This window comes from Sminthopsis crassicaudata, chromosome 3 (genome assembly GCF_048593235.1).
Source record: "Sminthopsis crassicaudata isolate SCR6 chromosome 3, ASM4859323v1, whole genome shotgun sequence".
Classification (NCBI taxonomy): Eukaryota; Metazoa; Chordata; class Mammalia; order Dasyuromorphia; family Dasyuridae; genus Sminthopsis; species Sminthopsis crassicaudata.
This window is the reverse complement of record NC_133619.1, coordinates 66,375,539-66,380,929: the sequence shown is the minus strand read 5'-3', so window position 1 is coordinate 66,380,929 and position 5,391 is coordinate 66,375,539. Positions and strand designations below refer to the sequence as shown.

Genomic DNA, 5,391 nt, shown 5'->3' with positions numbered 1-5,391 from the left:
TATCTGTCAACCTGCCTGTTTTGGTGGTTCAGTCTGGAATCCCACGGTGACAAGGATAGATAGAGATGGGGTGAATGATTGGGTGGGGAAACAGTGTGTCTCTCTTCCCCCTTCAAGTGATAGAAAGGGTGGTAGAGAGGAGGATGATCACAATGACTTTCTGATAGCAGCCCAAATCCTCACTTGGTTATGTTTCTCAACTGAATATACTGTGTAACTCAGGAGACTCTGTAGGGAGACCAAATTCATTAAGAAAATTGGAGTAGGGGGTAGTTAGGTGGCACAATAGCTAGAGCACCAGCCCTGAAGTCAGGAGGAATTGAGTTCAAATCTGGTCTCAGACACTTAACACTTCTTAGCTGTGTGACCCTGGGCAAGTCACTTAATCCCAATTGCCTCAGCAAAAAAAAAAAAAAAATTGGGGTGGGAGGTAAAAACAAGGATCATTTAGGAGAGCAAGAATGATCACACTTCATAGACAATACAACAGTAAATAGCTGAAATATAAAGTTACTATCCTAGGACTTTGAGAGTTTAACCCCAAAGGGTGATAATTTTGATTTTTCTTTAAGTTGCATATTACAGAAAGGGGGACTAGAGAAATAGCAGTGTGCACTTTGTAAATATAGAGGCATAGAATATAATTTTGCAGGGGAGAGGAGAGGGTGGGAAAGCACTTGTGTACTTAGCAACATAGCTCTCTTATGGTAAAGGTTGGAACTAAACATAGTACCAAGCAAAGTAGGAAGCAAAGTAGCCATTCATCTGAAAAAATCAAAAGCCTTCTGATAGAGTTGAGTCAGCCCATTTTAGAAAAAGGTAGATCATTTCTAGCCTTGAACAGTAGGTACAGTGGGGCATGTGATAGAAAATTTTAATTTGTCTTCCTGGCACTAAAGAATCAATTCCCCAAATTAATAGTTTTAGGTCATTTACTGCCCCTATAAAATGGTCCACCTTTCCCTTTGTCTTATCTATAGACTCATTTTTATTTTAAAATCTTACCCTTAAAAAAGAGGTAAAGATTAGAATTGTCAATTTCTTTTTGCAATAGCTCAGCCTTCTTTGATATCCTTGCTCCCAGTCTACTTGGGATAGCAATATAATAAAGCTAGAGACTAACTTAGGGCATATCAGCCCAACTTCTGGTGCTGTACCCCACATCCAAGGAGGACTACAATGTGATGGGGATTTAGGTTTTTGGTTTTGTTTTTTTTTTTTTAATTTTAGCATTTCTGAAGAGCAAAGATGATAACACTGGTGCTTTGGTGTTTTTTGCAGAATTTGGTAAGTTGGTGTAATAGAGACAAAACAATAAAAAATGCTAATAATTTAAACATTCAGACTTTTGTGTTTTCAGTTTTAAGAGACTAAGTCTTAAATGCTGAGGTCCAAAACTAAAGGTGCTATTAATACCTTATGTTTATTTTATTAAGTCTTAGGTTCTATCAGAGCCCTTTTCTGCTGCCACTGATAATGCTAGATTTCACTTAGCAAGAGTCCTTCAAAGGCTTTCAATTCAAAAACTTTTTATCGTGGTCCAATGAGCTTATAGCTATTCTGCACATTTTTGATTACATAATAATGCAACAGATATGACAGTTGAAGTAAACAACCATAGCAAAATGAAGCAGTTCTGATCAGGAAGAGGAACACCAAAAGCAAAAACAAACAACTCCCTTCCCCCTCCAAAAAAACCAAAATAAAACAGAAAAAAAAATTCCCAAAAAAATCAATCCATAGGATGTTCCAAGCCAATTTTAACAGCCATACTTTAAATTGTGTGTGTGTGTGTGTGTGTGTGTGTGTGTGTGTGTGTGTGTGTGTTTGTATACCTTAGATTTCCACACATAGACATTAGGGAGTACTCTGACCAGTATCTGATAATCATTAATAAAGAATCAGAAATGTCAGTTGAATGTAACCTTGCTTTCAATCAAATCTCAGTCAGTTTGCATGTGGAAGGATGATATGATTACCAATTAGATTAAAAAAAAAGTTAGACTTAGTGCTTTTTATTTGCATAAGGGTCAGAACTGTGTGTAAAGATTTCTGAGAAGAGATTTCACAGCAGTTAGAGTGAAATACAAATTGTGACAGAGACACAAGGAGAGGAAAGCTGTAGATATGTAGGGGAAGCTGACTCCTCAAAATCTTGCTGATTTCCAGCTTGCCTTCCTATAAGCTACAAAATTTTACCTCTCTCCTGGAAAAAAATCCATTTATCCTTGGGTAGTTTTTGATATGTTCCAATCACTAAAGCTTCAATTAGAAGCCAGAGAAGCCATAAAAGAACAAGATATAATAAAACAAAATTTAGAAAATGAAAAAATAGAAAAGAATATGAAACACCTCATAAGAAAAATAACTGCTCGGGAGAAAAGATCAAGAAAAAACATAAAAATAATCAGATTATTTGTAAGTTGTAATAAAAAGAATCTTTATACCATAATACAAGAAATATTTGAAGAAAATTGTCCTGAAGCATTAAACCAAGAGGAGAAAGTACAAATGGAAAAAATCCACTCATCATCACCTGAAAGAGACCTTATGAGGAAAACCTACTGAAATATCAGAGCCAAATTCCAAAACTCACAGGTCAAGAAGGACATATTACAAACAACAAGGATAAAAAACCAATTCAAATATAACAGTGTCACATTTAGAATCACACAAGACCTGGCAGCAGGATATTGAGAGAACAAAGGTCTTGGAATAATTTATGTCAAAGAGTGAAAGAGCAAGTGTTACGGCCAAAAATACTATACCTAACAAAGTTAAGAGTAATTCTGAATAACAACAAAAAAAAAAAAAAAAACAAAAAAAAAAAACAGTATTCAATCTAATTGTCAGGTTTTTCTGGATTTTGTTGCAAAACGATCTGAACTTAATAAAAAATTTGACACACAAAATACAAAAGAAATACAAATATCCAAGACTAATTACAAAAGATTCAATGACAAGTTGATTATTTTTATACATGGGAATGTAAAGCATATGTCTAAAACTGTCATTAGCAATAGAGTAGCTTGAAAAAAATATTAAGATAGAGTTGAGTATGATATGATTCTAAAAAAGCAAAATTACACAAGAAAAGATTAAAATAGTAATTATATAAATAAGGTACAAGAGGAAGAATTAACACAGGAATTAGATGACACAATTACTGTCATTGGAAATGGATTAAAGAGGGCACAAGGTGTGTGTGTGTGTGTGTGTGTGTGTACACACGTATATATGCATAAGTCTTCTAAATTCATAAAGAAATAAAAGGTTAAGGGATACAGATGTGGGAGAAGATAAGGGAAGACTTTTTAGAGGCAATATAATACATCAGATAATACATTTAGAATGGACAGGAGTCTTCCAAATGTGTGCAGAAATAAGAGAGTAAAGGAATAGGATAAAGTGAGTTTTAGAAGCACCCTTCTATAGACCAATGGGAATGGAATAAAGTGTGTAGATTAATGGAAATGGGATAAAGAGGGAACAACATTTATATACACATATTGAACTCTAAAAAGTCTTCTAAATTCAGAAAAAAACAAGAGGGCAAGGGGAAAAGGCGAGAAATAAGGGAGACATCCTTGGAGAGGGTGTAGATTAAGCAATAGGAGAATAAAGCAGCAGGTAGAAGCAAAGTGATAGAGTCAGGAGGGATTAAAAAATAAGAGATACACAAAAACATAAAATAAAGATCAGGAATAGAATTTGTTATGTAAAAAAAGCAAGGGTTATCATCATAATCTCAGAGAAACTTAAAGCTAAAATAGGTTTAATCAAAAGAGAAAAACTTAATTTTAATACATTCTAAGTCGGCCATATTAATCAATATTGTTTTAGAATATTTAAAATAACCAGACAATATAAGCTTGGAATATTGCTGTGGTATAGGAGATGATGAGTTGGTGGAATTACAAAAATATAGAAAGACTTGGACTTATGAAAGATTCAAGATATTATCTACCTTCAGAGAAACAGAGGACAAATAAGTATAGTACAGTCTTAATGGATGCATATGAATGTATGTGTTATGTATATGATTATAATTATCTATTATGTTGATATGTGTGTGCATATGTATATATGTGTGTTTGTGTGTATAGATATATATGTATACACACATATGTATATATGCAGCATGCTTTGGGGTGGGAGCAAGAAGGGGAAAAAGAATAATATAAAAAGGGCACAGCAGATAACAAAAGAAAACCTACAAGAAAAAAAAAAAGAAAAGATGGACAGTTTTGAAAACAATCTGTAGAATTTATTACAGTCTTTCTTGAAAGGGAAATGTATTCCTTTATATCTTGAATCCTCTCATGTTATGTTGCGCATATGGCAATTTTTGGGGGGGTCTCTTTTGTATTTGTTTAAAATAAATAAATAAAATAGAATTCACCCTTGCACTCTATATTCTTTGTCCTAATAGTTTATGTACTGATATGCTTTGTCCCAAGACTGTTTTCAACTCTTTTATCGACTATTCTATTTTCTAAGGATGCTTTGAGATCTAATATTATATGTTCTGACAAAACCACCTCCAGCTCAAATATTCTAACCATCATATTATGTCCTAATTTTCTACATTCTAGAACTACTTTCAGCTTTAATATTCTGTATTCTAACAATCTATGTTTTAAAGTCCCTTGTGATTTTAACACAGTAATATTATTTTCCAAGAGTACTCCCAGTTAATAATACTCCCAACTATATCATTCTTTGTTCTTATATCTCATTTTCTAATTCTGCTTCTTTCAGCTATTAAATTCTAAGTTCTAAGATCTGAATTCTAATGGAGCTCCTAATTCTTACAGCACCTTTCCCATCTTCACTCAGTTCTGCTTTCTAGGGATGCTCCTAACATTTGTAGGATGTCCCAAAAGGTTTTTATGCAGTTTTAAACCATGATGTCTTAGAATTACACGAAGATTTTTTTTTAGGATACCCTATATCCTATTTTCTAAAGATGTGTCCAAGTGTAACATTTTATGTTCCAATAACCTGTAATGATCTCTGTCTTTTGGTCCCATCCAGCTCAGGTATTCTGTTTTCTAAGGATATTTCCAGCTTTTAATTCTAAATTCTCACCCTTTTAGTAACAATAATTGATTATTCTACTTTCTAAGGCTTTTGCAGCTCTTCTAATTTATCACAATCTGTGATCCATGGTTGTTTTTAGCTTCAAGTTTAATATTGTATTTTCTAAATCCGTTTGCTTTTACATTCTATATTCTCACAATCCATACCCTACAGTCACTTTTAACCACAATAGTTGAATAGTCTTTCTCCAAGGCTACCTCAAGTTCTAAAACTTTTTATAATTTTCTTAAAGTAATTGTTATCAGGAAAGGAATCGAAGTTAGAGCAAAGCTAGGAAAAAGAAGTAGA

At 33.3% G+C, this 5,391-nt stretch overlaps 1 protein-coding gene across 1 annotated transcript in view; it reads right to left on the bottom strand.

Annotated features, from left to right (window-relative positions):
• The window catches only part of LOC141560506 (peroxisomal trans-2-enoyl-CoA reductase-like), a 34,074-nt gene that overhangs the window by 1,743 nt on the left and 26,940 nt on the right, over window positions 1-5,391 (bottom strand). The window lies entirely within an intron of this gene.